Source organism: Corvus kubaryi, unplaced genomic scaffold (genome assembly GCF_017639235.1).
Source record: "Corvus kubaryi isolate FWS band 111438036 unplaced genomic scaffold, C.kubaryi_AGA036_p1.0 64939, whole genome shotgun sequence".
In the NCBI taxonomy this organism is placed as follows: Eukaryota; Metazoa; Chordata; class Aves; order Passeriformes; family Corvidae; genus Corvus; species Corvus kubaryi.
In genome coordinates, this window is record NW_024581624.1 from 1 (window position 1) to 16031 (window position 16031).

Here is a 16031-nt window from a genome sequence, read left to right on the forward strand (position 1 = left end):
CCGTGCAAGCCTCAAGGTGAGCCCGTGGGCGACCTGCGCCTTCAGCGGCTTGGGGTATTGCTGCCCTACGCGGAGCTGCCGTCAGCAGGGCACGCGGCTTCCCGTGGTTTGGGGCGTCCGGTCTTGGAAATTTCCCCACAGAGGTGTAGAATAGTTTCCACCTCTCCTTTCCAGTGGTTGAAACCCACTACTGTAGAGGCAAGGAGGGAAGGAAGGAAATCCCAGACTGGTGAGTAGTTTCTCTGCCTCAGTGTGAGTCCCAAATTACAGTGAATGGGCTAAAGTTCCTCACTGTCTGGTTCTGCTCCACTGTGGAAAAAAATGTATGTATTTCTTAATGCTGATAGCTCAGAAGGAGAAAATGTCCTTTATGAAATTCATCACACGGTCCATTTCTGGTCCTCATAAAACACTCGGGGCCATGGTTTTACACCACTGCAAATGTACCTGCACTCTGTGCAGATGTACCCTGTCCTGAGTCACCTGCTTTGTGACCTGTATGTATGCTGAGTTCTCCCCGTTTGATCTGGAAGTGCATGGTCTTTTATGTCTTCCTAGATCAAATCGAAATTAAGTCCTCAGGGAACATTATTCTTCAGCCATAACAATGGTCGTTGCCTGGCAGATTATTTTATCTCCTCTAATACCCTACTTGGCTTTCTATGCATGGTAATAGTTCATCAGGTTATGCAATTCCAAGAGGGGTTAATGGATCCATTGTGATAAGTTATCTCTGCAGTTCTTGAAATCAACAGGTGTGCACTAGTTTGCATTTGGGGAAAGGTTAGTTGCTGCTAGGGCTGGGAACCTTCTTGGAGAATACTCTACCACGAGACCCTTTTAGTGTAACTGGTTAGCTACTTCAAGGGTCTCCTAAGAAGATGGAAAAATTGCCACTTCCACCTTTAGGAACATTCCAAGAACTTCAGGACCAAGTGCAAGCCAACTTGATCCCAGCCCAAAAATTTCTAGATAGTTAGGATGTCCTGCAGGACAAATGTAGGATGCTGTGGTGTGTGTAAAATGCTCCTTGGAAAGTGGACTGGATGTGATGGAGGTTTTCTGAGAGCCTGTGCTTTACCTGGACAACACAGTGCAAAGAGCTCCCTGTAGGGTGGCTGGGTTCCATCTCAAAGGGGGAAGCTGAAGCAAACTGCAGCCTGGCTGTAGTTCCTGTGAGCAGGCTCTTCCTGCTAGACCCTGTCCTCTTGTTGCTGCAAGCTGTGGGTACCTGCAGGTGCAGGTATTTACCTGTGACATGGAGGAAGAAACCCAGGGATCACCCCCATGCCTCCCTGTTGTTCCCATGTAACTTATTACCATTTTCTGCAGGAGAAGCTCCAATCTCCTCTCTCCATGCCAACCATACTTTAAGCACGCCCTGTAGGAGGACAAGTCGTTGCCAGCTGCATGTCTGAGCTGTAGCCATCATTCTATTGTATTTTCAACAGAGGAGCAAACACATGGAGAGAGATGGAAATGGGGGGAGTAGAGAAGAGTCTGATGTGGCAGAGGATGTTCAGAGACCTCCTTATTTGCTGTCCCATACTAGCATTCCATGAAGAGGCTCTGCTGCCCAGCAGCTGATTCCTATCCCTTAGCTTCTATGCTCCAAGTCCACTCCACAACCTGTTTTTCTGTAACTCCTCCCAATCCAGCATCTTGTGAGGAGTTTTAAGGCACAGTTTGCTCATTTGCTTCGGGCTTGGAGAACATCCAGTTTGCTCACGTGCTCTGGCAAGAGAGCAACGCGTGCCCCGAGCTGCGCGTGATCCCGAGCTAAGCAAAGCACGACTGTGTCTGCGGTGCCCGTCCCGGGGAGAAGAGCAAGTGCAAGGAGGCTCTCTGGCAGGAGTACACGAGCCTGATACGTGATAGCCTTCAGTGACAACTGTGAAAGAAGGTTTGATGGACTTGCCATAGCTCACAGAACGGGGAGCTCAGGCAGGAGAAGGGCTTGTGCTTCTAGGAACAGGCAGGCAAAGATGTCCATCACCTGTGGGGCAAGCCAGCCATCCCAGGCACTCTTGCCCTGCTACGAGCCCCCAGCACTCATCAGGGTAACAGGCAAAAGTCACCTCACTTCCAGCTTCACTGCTAGACTGGTCCTTACAAAACTAGCCAGTGTGCTTGCCTGAGAAACTGGAGAAAGGCAGAGGGTTTTACAAGTCCTTGCCTCCAACCCTGCATCTTAACTGACAGCAAATAGTCTGAACACCTTTAACACATGAGACTTTTAAAGTCCCATAGCTGCTCTAGCTCCCTACCCTACTGTTTCAGTGCCTTTGCAGATTTTATATTAAACCCCAGAAAACAGATAGGGAAATCCATTTTTTTCCCCCTTTACATCTGAGTTACTAATTCAAAAAAACCTTATTTCATCGGAGCTAGAAATAAATACTAGCAGGTTTTTGGTTGATAATAAGTATCCTTTAAAGAACAAAGGAAGCTGAATAATGGAGCCTGGAGCCTGTCACATGCAATACTTGTTAGTAATAATTTCTGTTAGCTGTTCAGGGAAGCGCATTTCTCAATTTCAGAGCTTAAATGACTTAACCAGACTTTTTACAAGGACGCGGTATCTAGCAACCCTGACTGCAAAACAATGCAAGTTTCTAGAGGCAAAGCATTGGCTGCTGGTTGTTGTTGATCAGTAACAATTCAGGAGCTTTTATAAAATGCAGATGTGATCTCAGTTCTTTCTCTAGGAAACAAAAACAATGAAGTTTCAGCCTGGCCTGACTAGCAAGTAATGCGTGCTGCCATCCTATCAACACAAGTTTGCCTTCTCTCTTAAATCCCACAAAAACACCTTCAGAAGCAACTGAGGTAGGTTTGTGATTCATGTCTTGATGGTGCAGAGTTTTAGAATTGCATTAGTCATCTCAGACCTAAGTAAAGAGCAGGGATTTCAAAAGCAGTACCTTATATGTGTTCTGTTCCCCACCCCCCGAATCTCCACACAAATAAAGTAGATTAAAAAAATAAAAATAAAAATTAAATCTAAGTTTTTTGCAGGAAAAGTGGGTCAGACATCTGAGGATTCTTGCTGTTAAAAACTTGCAGAAATCTCAGGTAAAGAAAGTTCTTAACGGCCTCCTTACCTGGGCAAAACTCATCAGGCATCTTTTAAAGTAAAGAGGTCACCCTTTTACTCATTTTATCTCAAATTGCTGAGTACCCTGGGAACAGGAGAAAATGTGTGAGGCTTTTAAATATAGACTCCCCAGTTCTTGGAAGGAAGGAGAAAGAGTCATTGATTGAGAAGGACTGGCCCTGTCATCATTTATGTTTCATGTTTTCTTGGACATTCATGGATTGCCCCCTGTTGTTTTTTTGGGGTTTTTTTTAACTTGTTTTGGACAAGAGAATATGTTAAAAATAGTATTCTCCTGAATCATCTTGATCTGGGTGCATTTACACATTGTAGATTAGATTAGTGAGATTCTAGAGGTGGGTGACGTGTAGTGCCTAAAAATGAGCTTTTTTAAAAAAGGAAAATTGAAAGTACTTTTATACTACTTTATTTATTAGATAAAAAGCGCATGTTGCTATAGTTTCTATTTTGTCTATGAGTCTGCTCCACTCTGTATAATTATCTGCTAGAATGCATACTCTGCATGTGTTTTTAGTTAAAATTTCTTAAAACACGGTCTTAAAGTCTGCATATTTTCAGCCTAGTCCTTTAATAACTCACATAAAATAGCATGTGTCCATCCTGCATGTGGAATATCTGCTTATGTATTTTCAACTATTTAGCTTAGAGATTTTGGTAGCATGAGTCAAGACTAATATTTATTTTCTATTTTGCCATTACCTATAATAAACTAACACATATCAAGGAAAACTTCTAGCTTCACTTTTAAACTCTAAGAAATAAGGTCTGTGTAGTTCTTAGTAGAGGGCCTATACGTGAAGTGAGACTGCTTTTTTAGTTCTTGCTACTTCTGCCACAAATGATATAAGCTGAACTGGAGAACACTTCTCTGGTTTAAAAAAAGATGTTGTAGCATCTTTTTATTCTATTTTCACAGATTATCACAATAATCATCACAATGTACTTCTCGAGGACACCTGATGAGATGAGCGGTACCTTACACTGCCTGCGTGACTTCTTCATTTAGTGACCAAGGGATTCCTCATATGGAAGCATTTGTGATCTTTTCCCTTTGCTGATGTTTGTTGCACAATGAGGCTGATCACTGCCAGGACAACAGCCTGGGCTTTGTTGGGCAGTGTGATGTAATGGGCATTCTTAGTAGTTTTTATGCAAGCACCTTTTTTTCCCTAGCTGCTGCTGGTGCGTGTAAACTACTTGGCAAACAATGAAACACTAAAGTGATGTGTTCTCTTTTTATTTCAGTAACTTTTATGTCTGCTAAGGATTAGTTCTTGGTAAGTTCTTCTTTGAAAGATTACTTTCAAACTTTCAAGACTTACAGCTTGGCAGTGATGGGAATATGACATAGGTACACTTTTTAGTGAAACTCTTCACTGTAAGTCCTGCAAAGCAGTATCTGTCCTCCAAAGACCTCATCTGGCCTGACTTTTCCAGCACTGATACAGCACTTCTGCTGGATCCCTAAGGACAGCGTGAGGACAGGGAGAAAATGTGCCTACCACTTGTGCCTGTGGAGAGATTTAGGAAAATACTTGATGGCTGGGTCACTTATCCCTTCTGCTTCCTATAAATGCTCTGTGGCTGCAACTGCGATAAAAGGGAAATTCCTAAGTATCCTTGATGCTGTTCCACTGCTTCTAGTAGCATTGGACAAGTGAAGCCACTGCAAGCCTTTGATCGCCCCTGGGGTACAGGAGGAATGCCAGCAGCTGCTCCAGATTATGCTCCCACCACTCCCGTGGCTGTGGAGATGTGCTCACACTGCACTGAGGCACAGGGGCTTCCCCAGAGGCCAGCCTCAGTGGCCATCTCGGTCCACCCCTGTCCCCATGCCACCTTGGGACAGGTGCAGAGCCCCGGGCTGTGGCATCCCCTGGAATGCCACTGCCACAACCCATGTGCTGGGTGCTGTGGGATGCTCCTCCAGGGCGGGTGGCTGTACAAAGAGTGAGAGCCTGCTCAGCAGTTTAACCCCCTCTGGTTTAGGTTGTAGTCACTGAGTGAGGCTGTGGTGGATGCTGTACTAGAAGCAGTAGCCACACAGAGAGTAGAGGAAGCAAAACCTCACAACATGAGAGCCAAATTAGCCAGGCTATTTATACATCTGTGGCACAGCACTAGAAGTACAACCCCTAATGTGCCCTTTTTCCTTTTGGTGTCCAGTTCAGGAGCTGAGTTGCTCCATTAGCACCCAGGGAGTGCTACTTATGAGCTGAAAATCCCTGTGGAGGATGACGAGCTCCTTTGGAGGATCAGAAACTGCTGGGAAAGGGAAAGAGATGCTCAGTTTGAAAAGAAATCCTCCTAATCCTTCGGAAAGGTAATCCTCTAGTCTTTATCAGTGTCATTTACGTAGGCACTGCCTCATGAGCTTCCTCTCTTTTGGGCGCTGTCTTCATGCTCGAGTTTGGTGTTAGCAGGGCTTGCAGCAAATTGAGCCAGAAGCCAGTTTATTTCCTCCCCTGACACTCTGTTTACTGATTTATCACTTTCTTCTAGCAGCAGTGTCTCAGTTTTTGCTCCTGACTGTCTCCGCTCTGGCACATGCCCGACCTGGGAGCTGGTGAGTGCTGCCTCTCAGATCCCCAGCCAAAGGTCAGTAGCTGCATGGTGGCCTCTGGATTCCTCAGATACCGACCCTTGTCATGTGGGGAGGCATTAACCTTTGGCCCTGAGTAAGTATCCTCATATCTCACCTCTGTTAGTCTAGCCTGCTATTTGATCCTGTCTAATACAAAGCCCTTTCCTTTGGCATCCTGAAAATCTAAGCCCTGTCTTGATGATTTCCAGCACACCATCCACCTGATACTGGTGGGAGATACCCTCTGTGTTGCACCCAGGGCTGAGTAAGCAGTGGAAGTAGAGACAGCTCGAGAAGAGCTGATTGTGTGTTCGCAGCCCCTCCTGCCTCCCAAGGGAGCAGTGGTGGTGGCTCCCTCTGTGTAACCTCTCTTCTTCACCAAGAACAGGGATGGCTAATCTGGAAGGATACTGCCTGTATCACGCAACAAAGATGTTTCAAGAGTTTGAGGTTTGGGGTTTTTTTAACTCCTGATTCAGGGGGAGGGGCTCACTGAGAGTCCCTTACTTTGAATCAGGCTGTTAGGACAGAGTTAGACTCATCACTAGATCTTAGCATGCTCCAAAAATGTGAGATTTCTCTTGTGTCCTTTTAATGCAGAACTTGGTCAGGGGTTTACCTCAGTGCACCACCACTATTCCTGCCAACTCCCATGTTTACTTGATATGTAACCTCACACATCTCCCTTGGGCCCATCTCAGGGCTGTACAGGAGTTCTTAGTTCAGCTCTGATGAATGATCATTTTACATCTGTGCACTGGACAAACAGCTGTTTTCCACGTTACCTGCTTTAGGAGCCTCACTGGCATGTTGTTTCTTTCCTTGCCTCCAGCAACAAGCAGACACAAGTGACCAATTGCAACAGGGCTGCACCAGCATCTCCTTGCAGTCGGGACAGTGTGAAAAATGCACATCATTTTTACACAGCACACCATATGTCAAATGGCTGCAAGATAAAATAGCAGGGATTGGGCACTGGCAGTCTCTATTCCATATCTTTTGCTATTCAAAAGGGTGAAAGCAACACAGGCTTGGAGATGAGAGTCCCAAAGTGGCCAATCCCCTTTGGTCACAACACTTCCAGCTGCAAGGCCCTTCTGGGGAAGCTCTTCCTTTGAGGTACATCTCACCTGGGCAGGAGCCAACATCATGAGGAGGAAATTATTAGCTTGTAAAGAGAACCCCACAGGTAAAGTCTGACCTCCTGCTGGTTTTTCTTGCAGGTATTTCCCGTGGATGCTTTAAACACAGATGGTATTGTGGGTTTTGCTGGTGCCACTTGCTAGTGGGCAATGCTCTGTGTCCAAAGGAACAGAAATTTAGAAGAGTAGGCTTTAAAACATCCCATTGATGCATTTTAGCCTACCTGCATTCTTTTTCATGTGTGCCAGAGTGCTTTAAAAAGCCAGATAAGCTCATCTTTGCGTGGGTTAGTCCTTGTCCTGGAGCTGGCAGCCCAGGAGGAGGGCAGTGTTGGTGGGAGCAGAGTGGTGCTGCCAAAGGATGTGAACCCCACTTGAGCGCCTGTGCTTTATGAGCAGAGTTTTTATCAGGGCTGGCGGGATTTACAGCTGTGTTCAACTCTTCATTCCACATTTCATTCCAAGGTGCTGCAAGCAGACCACAGGGCAGGCTTTTCCTCTCAGTAGGCTCTCAATTTGCAGTGGCCATTTCTTTTGTCTGCTTTGCAGACTAAAAAAAACTTTTTTCATCTTCTGCCTTTCTTTTCCCAAATTCCCACTGAACTGCTGATGTTCATATGTACATTGGCAGATCGAGAAATCTCCTGATGTATGGTGAAACATCATATTCTGCCAAGCTCTACCAGCCTATCACTTCCATACCACCTTCCATACCACCTTGCCTTTGGAACGTCATCGTTAGGTTTACTCAAGCTTGTGCCCAAATATCTACCTTTTATGAAAGTCCCATCCTTCTACCCTACCAGTTTTCCATGCCTTCTGTCATCTTGTACAATGAGGCAACATGATGTTAACCTCCTCTCTCCGAGGCATTGTGTAGCATCTCTGCAAATCAAATGGTGGTGATCCAGTTTGGGATTAGGAAATAGAAAGAAGTGAACAATTCCTTGTTTACATAAGACTGGGAAAACTCTTGGGGCAGAGCTGGGGCTAGAACACAGAATAAATCATGGGACTGTCTGTCATAACAAGAAAGGGGAGCTTGCAGCAACTTCTTTTTCTGAGATGATTTGTTAAATCTCCTGTAATTGGTTTAGTAAACACTAATAGATAGGAAACAAAACAAAATGTTCTCTTCCAGCTTTCTTAGGCTGCATGGTATCTCTCACAGCCATATGGGATTAATGGTGGCTGTAGGGTAGGATTGTGTCATAAAACTTTTATTAAATGTTTTAAAGCCAATTAAAGAGACATTGCCAGTTTGAGCTTTCTAAGATTTTACAAAGTAAATTTTTTCCATTGTAGTCAAAGGGCCTTTGAAGTGCTAGATCCTGACATTTTTAACCATTTAAGAAGTAAATTGCTGTATGTTCTCTGCTGATGCTGAGCCAATACTGTGACAGAAATTCAACTAGTTATGCACAGTACTGTTTTGGGCAGACAACAAATAAAATGCTCCAAAGTAGAAATTCATTTTTCCTATCTTCTTTCATTTACAGAAGTATTTTGAATCTTAATCGAAGCCTCATTAAGCAACATTTTAGACAGGAGGGTTTGGATTCTCCTACCAATCTGATGATGTGTCTTTCAGATAAACCTTTGTTAAAACCCTCAAGTCTCCAAACTGAGAAATGAGACCTTTTGTGAGTGTAATACTGGTTATTAGAAAATCCACATCTGAATTCTTGAATTTTGTTAAAAATCAAGCTTCCATTTCAGGTATACCGTTCCCCTTATCGTAAGGTGTAAAACGTCCTTTTTTCCTGTGGAGAGCATTCAGCCTACATTTCAAGGAGCAAGCAGCCCTTGACAGGAAAAGGATCTGCAGGGCTCCGTGTCTAGGGTAGAAAGGAGATGGGTGGATGTAGATGCAGTCACAGTTTGCTTTCATAGGCAGCGATGTACTTGCATTCATGTGAGAAATAGGAATCTTCTGATGGAGCTCAGGATATGCTTGGGTTTCTGGGCTGCAAGTACACACTGCTGGGTCATGTCCAGCCTTTCATCCTCCAGTACTCCGAAGTCCTCCTCAGGGCTGCTGCCTATCTCTTCATCCACTAGCATTTGCTCATACCAGGGGTAATTCCTTTTCAGTCGTTACTATGATTAAAACTCCAGGATCCTTGATCTTTAGATATGAGCCTGTCAGGGCACATCTTAGGCTGTTGTAGCATCCTCTGAAGGACAAAAGCATCCCTTGGATGTGGTCTACCTCTGTCTGTGAGAGGGCAGCAGAGGCTGAGGCAGCAATACCTTCCCCCTCTGCCCAATCCAATCTGTGCTCTTGGCGCTCATCCTCAGCTCTGCGTGTTGCAGAAGGCTGACATGTCCCTGCAGCGTGCCGGGTGATTTCCTGCACACTTGCAGGGCTGATGTGTGCTTTGGGGAGCCCATCAAGGCTGGAGGTGAGCAGGCCTTGGCGCAGTGTCACCTCCTGGGCTCACAGCTCATTGCTCACCCGCAGCTGGGACCTGACAGGCTTTTTTTGTCTCTGTTTTGTATAAATCTTCGTCACTGTAGCACTTCATCTGATATGACTAACACGCATGGATTTTCTCTGCTCTCTCCCCTGAGGAAGGTGGGGGGAGACTTAGTGTGGGCAGTGCAGTATTTCTGCTTCGGTCTGGTTATTTTAGAAACAAACTTAAAAACATATGTTCATTTCAGTTCGTTTATGTGACAGAGACAAGGTCGAAGAGATATGCCTGGAAAGTGTAGCTGAAACCTCCCTAAGAGCTGGGTTGTGCTCAGGGATCAAGTTACATGGAGTTTATTGCAGGCTGGTATTTAAATTCACTATAGCCTGCCCCATCATTGTATTTTTAAGGTCCCTTTCTTTTACAAATCTCTTAATTTTGTCTCCTTCTCCTTTTTGCACTTTTTCCATTTGTTGTTCCTTTCAGGACAATTTCATTTTTTGAAATATTCCCTGTTCTGCAGAAATCATCATCTATACTATAGAAACACATTTGTACAAATCTTGATAGCCCAAATCTTCTCCTTGTCTAGATCCTCATTGTGTTGCATGTTGTGTCCTTGTTCCGCAATTCTACCTAAATTTCCACCCCTGGTGAGGCAGACTGTACCCTTGAAATACATGCGTGTCAATAAGGCAACAATTGGGATTGGCAGGAAATGGTGATGGAAGATTTCCTCATGAAAAAGTGAGGATTAGCAAGTCTGGTTTTCATTTTTCATCAAAGCAAAAGCAGAGTTTTGTAAATGATGGTGGGAGAAACCTGAGGAGGGGAGACTTCAGGAGATAAAAGCCTGTCTGCTGGGGCGGGAGGTGAGGGGGCAACTGGCTTCAAGACACAGCTCAGCTGGACCTGGATGTCAACCTGAAGCCCCTGCCTCTGTGAGTTTACTGGCTGGGACTGCTCCTCTCCTGACCAATGTTTAAAGACGTAGAAAGTGAGAAGAAAAATGAGAAAACAAATGGCGATTAACTTAATCAAGAGAGGAGAGCACCTGAGTGTGAAGTAGGAGACAGAAGTTCAAGCCCTTGCTGAAATCTGTCACAAAAAGTAATTAAACTTTCTCATTCATGTTCTCCTCCAGTGCTGTAATCCCCGTGACTGCCAAAGCTCATCCTGCTTCTTGCCAGTCAGACTTTCCTTGGGGCTGGGAACTTACAGACACTCGAGTTCTTCTTCTGGGAAAAAGTTGCCATAAAATGCTTCCCAGCACTTGCAAGATTGCAAATAGGATTTGATGAAGATGGTTCTCATTTGATTATACCTCTAAGCAACATCTTCTGGTTTTTTGCACAAGTATAGTTCAAAGTTTGTATTAAAAATGGGGCGGAAAGGTAAATTGGGATTTTTGGACGGGTTTTGGTAAAGCCTTGCACTTTGTTACTGTGGTGATACTACGGAAATGTGATTTGTGGGTCCAGGGAGAACCTAAGTTGTGAAAGAAAAAGCTGAGATTTTTGGTAGGAGCACATAATCTTGAGCACTCCTTTTGACTTTTCCTCCTAGTGATATTGGTGGGGATGTGGTTAATTTTAATGGGAACAGGATCAGCGTATAAACCATGATAAGCCTTCACTAAATGAAAACTGGAAAATGTCTACTGAACTGCTTTGAAATGTCTGAATGTAAGTAAAAGGGATCAGAGGCCTGTTTCTTGCTCAGAGAATGTATTTGACTCAGTGGACTAATAAATTTTCCCAGATTTTATTTGAAAAGTTAGTTAAATGAAAGGTCAGTCCCATTTGTAAACAAAGCTGTCTGAATTTATTGTTAAGTAAAAGCATCAGGGGCTTTTGCAGTACTTGCCTCTGTGGCTGAGTGCCGGCACAGTTGCTTTTTAGAAAGCTTAGTGCATATGATTCTTTTTTATTAGAAAATAAACAGAAAAGACATGCCAATCAGTAGCTTCAAAAGGTCCTCGCTGCAATATCAGTGTAAGAGCTGTGCAATGGCCTCCTGATGAAATGGGAAAGCAGACAAGTTGTTTTCAGGCACTTTGGTAGAAAATTGAAGCTCTGGCCAGCTTAGTGAAAGGTTTATGAACCTTCTGGGGAGTCTCCGCTACATTCGCCCAACCTACACTGATTTTTTTCACTGATACTTTGGAAGCGGGTTAAAATCAGTAGTTTGAGAATTCAAACAAAACAGAAAAGGGCAGAGAGGGACACTGAGGATGGGAAATCTTGTGCAGATACCTGCAAAAACCAAAGCAGCTGTCTGCTGTGTTGCACTGACAGGAGTGCTGTGCAGAGCAGGAGGGATGGTTGCCTCACAAACTCTTGGGTAAGGACATCTTACTCACTCTCTCCCTATCCTGTGGCTGATATTGGCAGTGCTGCCTAGTTCTGATCACATTATCTGCCCAAACTAGAGGTCTATGAGGCATGTGAGCACCCTGCAATACAGCAGGAGAGATCAGCTCTGCTTAGGGATCCAGGCTGCATGAGCTCAGCAGCTGCAGAAGTGGGATTGCCTCTCCAGCTATCCCTAATTGTTTTGCCATGGCAATGCCAACTTCAGCACGAGCTAAGATTCTGCTTTTTGGGCAGGACCTGTTGCAGTGGTCACATCACTTAAGTCTAGTGTCTGGAGTGCTTTGCATCCCATGCCTGTGCCTCCTTCGCTTTTTTTATAATGTGGCTTGGACGTGGTGTCGTTTTACTAGAACAAGGCTTCTTAGGCACTGCTGTAACCAGAGATACCCTGACCTTACTGTCACATGCCAGCTATTTCTTGTGCCAAAACAAAAAGGCAAGAAAATAGAAACTAAAGGGATAGAGCAATCACCATGTATGTATTCACATTTCTCTCTCAGGAGCCTGTAAATAACCTAGTTTGTGGCAATGTTTCTGTTCGGGGTTTCTGCCTCATTTCTGCTTGGCAAATGGCTTTGGAGAGGCTTGGGAGGTTTTATTTAAGGGGGGTTTGACTGAGGCTGTCATGAGGCCAGTGAAGCTGCAGCACACCAGCTGGGAGCATGGCTCACTCTTGACGTGTGCTTAGCCAGGTTCACAGAGAGGATGGACAGCTAGCTGGGAAGGAAAGGACAGCCAAAAAGGTTATGTGGTCACATGGCCAGGTTTTCCTTGGGCTGGCCTTCAACCCCCTGTCCCCATCACCTTTCCTAGGCAAGGGTGTCTCTCGAGGCTTGTGTAAAAAAAGCTACACCCTTTTAATTGAAGCTGTGTGTTTAAGCAGGTTTCCAGTAAACTAGTGCATGTGCCTGGACTCTTATTTCAGCATGAAGTTTTTTTGGTTTTTTTTTTTTTTTTGACCTTTGTGTTATTTTAGCTTAGGAAAAACACTTAAGAGCAGACTGCAATTAATGTACCATTTTCATACCTCCTCAAAAAAATGCATTATATGGTGTTTAAACTTGTAGAAAATCATGGAAGACAAAGCTTGATAAACTTTGGTTCCTTTCCAGAAAGGTGAAGAGGAAAAGATTTTTCTTGGATCTGGTTTTTCAGAGTGAACGCCAGGCAGTCTCTGCTGTGCCTCACTGTACCCAGGCTCCTTCCTATTATATCAGTGTGTGGTGCCTTATAGCAGCTCCCAAGACTTTAGCTTGTGACCTCTTAAAGAAAAATGCATGCTCCTCTGTAGAGAAGCTCAAGGATGAGATCGTGGAAATTTCTGGCATTTGAAATTTTGTTTCAGTGTTCAAATTCTAGAAATGTATTTCTATTAAGTAATTAAGGGTCTGTTGACACTGAATGAAAATCACCTGAACGTTAGGTTGCTGTATGGAAGAGCGACTTCTCGTGTGTTCTACCAGATGAGGAGACCTCATAATAGCCCAAAAGCTCTTCTGGAATCCCCAGCTGAAGGGACACAGCTTTTGTGATGGCTGCCTCTTGGCTCTAAGAGAGCTCATTTCTCTGAAAGTCAGAGCCCTTTTCTTGCCCACTCTGCCTTTGAACCAAGAAGCGTGAAACCTAAGGGATACTGTACGACTTCCTGAGTTTTGTGTTACGCGTGGATGGCTTGGCATTGTTCATGGTGAGCGTTCAGATAAACGGAGGGGCTTTGCATGCGGTGCGTCCCCTCTGAATTGTCCCACAGGGGCCTGTCCCACCGGACCACCTCGGCGGCTGAATGAACAGCAGCTGTTCATTAACAGGGAACAGAGATCCGGCGCTGGCCATAGGAAGTAAAGCCCCAGAGCACACTGCAGTAGCCTTGTTCTCCCTTTACAAAGCTGCTCTCTGTTAAACTGTGGTATTGACCCTCACTGGCGTACAAATGCCCTTCGTTAGGGTTTGCACGCTGTGTTATATGAGTCCACAGTTAAAAAGCGAACGAACAAAACCTGCTTGTGGTAATTTACTGTAATGGCACTGGAAGTCAGCTTAATCAGGGAAAAAAAAATGATTGGGGTGATTATGCTCAACTGTAGTGCTGGAAGGAGCAGGACAGCTGGGCGCTGAGGTGGTGACTTCACCGGTGACTGTGGAGGAGATGGATTATTTTCAAAATCTCAGCCTGACATGGCTCTCCCAGAATGCAGCCTGCTCCTATGACACACATCCTTATATGTTTAATAAGGTGTTAGAACTGAACCTGAAATGTTCGTTCGTATTCCCCTGTTGTGGATCATTTTAGTGACCATCTGGTGCCCCTTTTTAATTTTTTTTAAAGACTATTTTGCATCCTGCACATTACTTTCTGTTTACCCTTTGGGCCCCAGCTTGGCAGAGTGCCATGGAATGTGCTTGGTGTCCTGTCCTAACTCAGCAAAACACTGAAGACAGTGCATAACGATAAGCCATGGTGTTTCCGCTCCCACCTCGCCAGGAGAGCCTCATCTTACCAGCTGTGAGAGCAGCCTTTGCTTGGAAGGTGGGAGAAGGATGTGAGAGTTTGTACAAACAGTGCTTTTATTCCCAGGGACATTTTTAACACTTATTTTTGTGACCTGCTCAGATTTGCATAGTTGAGTAGCAACAGCAGCCTGGTATCAAAGTGGTAGAAGAGAGATCTGGTCAAAGAAAAATAATTCCTTTCATGGGTCCAAGAGTTACCCTCTGACACCAAGAGCTGAAAGACTTCCCAGCTGAGCCACCATTTTCCCTGTGTGTTAGTGCTACAATTGCAAACCGACCTGGGTTTTGCAGTGTGCAAATTCAGTTTATTTGCTTAGCTGGAAGAAAAGCAGTAACTCTATCCTTTCTGAACTGACCAGAGTGGAAGTCTGTATTTTAACCTTAAGAAGAGCTAGCAGCCTTGAGGAATGCCACTAGGAAGTGGAGCTCAAGCAATTACACTGAACAAACAATGAATTGCATATATTTCTAGTGTGTCTGAGTGCGTGGACGTGATTGAGAGAGGGAAAAGAAGAGGAAGGACGGATTTGACACCAACTGTATTCAGTTTAGGAGGGAATGCAGAAGAGACTGTGGTTGCAGACTGATTTAGGACTGCATTGAGTCCGTTGAAGGAACCTGGTGTAAATGGCTGTGGAATTATGTTTTTCACATGGCAGCAGCCCCACTGCTGTGCTGTGGGCACATTCAGCCGGCAAAGCTGCATCACTTCCAAGAGACACAGGCTGAGAAAGCTGAGCCCATTTCCACCAGCACCACTGCATCTCCCTTCCAGCTTCTGCCGGGAGAGGTATATTGGTGAGGGGATGGAACCAGGATGATTCCCAGGCCCCGGGCAGGCCGTGTTGTGCTGGCACAGCACTGCTCTTTGAATTATCTGACAAGCTAAAACAACAGAACTGTTTTAAGTTTAGTTTGTTTAAGCGGCCTTTTGCAGTGGTGCGAGTACACGGAACATTTTGGTTGTCCTATCTTTTGCTTCGTCATGTGGATGAGATTCTTACTCAATTTATTTAGCCAACGTATTTTGGCTAACGCTATGTTGAACTCTGCTCCAGGAGGCCTCTTCGGTTCAGGTGCCACCACAGCTTCTCTAGGAAGCAAGTCAGGATTTTTCTGGTCAGCAAGAGTGCATTTGCATTTGTTCACTGTTGTTCCTCTTCCCTTATCTCTGTTTGTATTACATTACCATTCAGGGTGTTCCTGCACTCCTCTCATGTTTGTATGGTGCCCAAAAGTTGACACTTCTGTAAGCTTGTAGTCTGTGTGTGATACAAAAAGTACCAGAGAGAGTGGCTAGAGATTGCTATAAAGACCTCAATGTTGTATTTTGTTCTCCTAAATGAAATTCCTGCTGTAGATCCTCCTACATGCTGAAGTAAGGAATCTGTATGAAAGTGTCTTCACTCCATGTGTGTTTATTGTCAAAGTCCTTCAGGCTTTGTTTGACTATTTTGATGCATCCAGTTTCTTATCTGATGCTTTCTGGTTACCTTTCCAATTCAGGGACAAAGTCCAAAGAAAGACTGGCATATGCTTATGGAGGGTGGAGTTGGCAGACAAATGGTTTAGCTCTGCCCCCTTTTTGATTGGAAAGTTGTCCTTGTAAAATAACCCCAGGTGGGGTCTGAAAGAAAGACAGTTTCTGGATCTTCCTTAAGTGCTATTGTCACAGTGCCCAGAGGAATATACCTTATTTTAAATTGGAGGAGCATGACTGTTCCCTCTGTGTCACTTTGGTACCACAGACAAGTGGTGGGGCTGAGGCACATGCTCAGAAGGAGAATCAATGGCAGGCAAATGTCTCTCATGACTGTTTTCATGACCTGTCCTCAAGGACGTCCAGGGTTCGAGGTCCCACACCATCCCCAGGTTCTCTGCTTC

The 16031-nt window shown here is 44.8% G+C and overlaps 1 long non-coding RNA gene across 4 annotated transcripts; it reads left to right on the plus strand.

Moving 5' to 3' along the window:
* The first annotated feature begins 6 nt into the window (after nt 1–6).
* LOC121672765 lies at nt 7–11985 on the plus strand. Of its 4 annotated transcripts, none has more exons than XR_006018980.1 (4): nt 7–229; nt 2697–2829; nt 3019–3075; nt 4035–11985. It is a non-coding gene; the product is annotated as an uncharacterized LOC121672765 (long non-coding RNA). The 4 variants fall into 4 exon arrangements; XR_006018981.1 differs by having other exon boundaries at nt 2709–2829; XR_006018979.1 differs by lacking the exon at nt 7–229 and having other exon boundaries at nt 2437–2829; nt 4035–4395; nt 5285–11985.
* Nucleotides 11986–16031: the final 4046 nt, after the last annotated feature.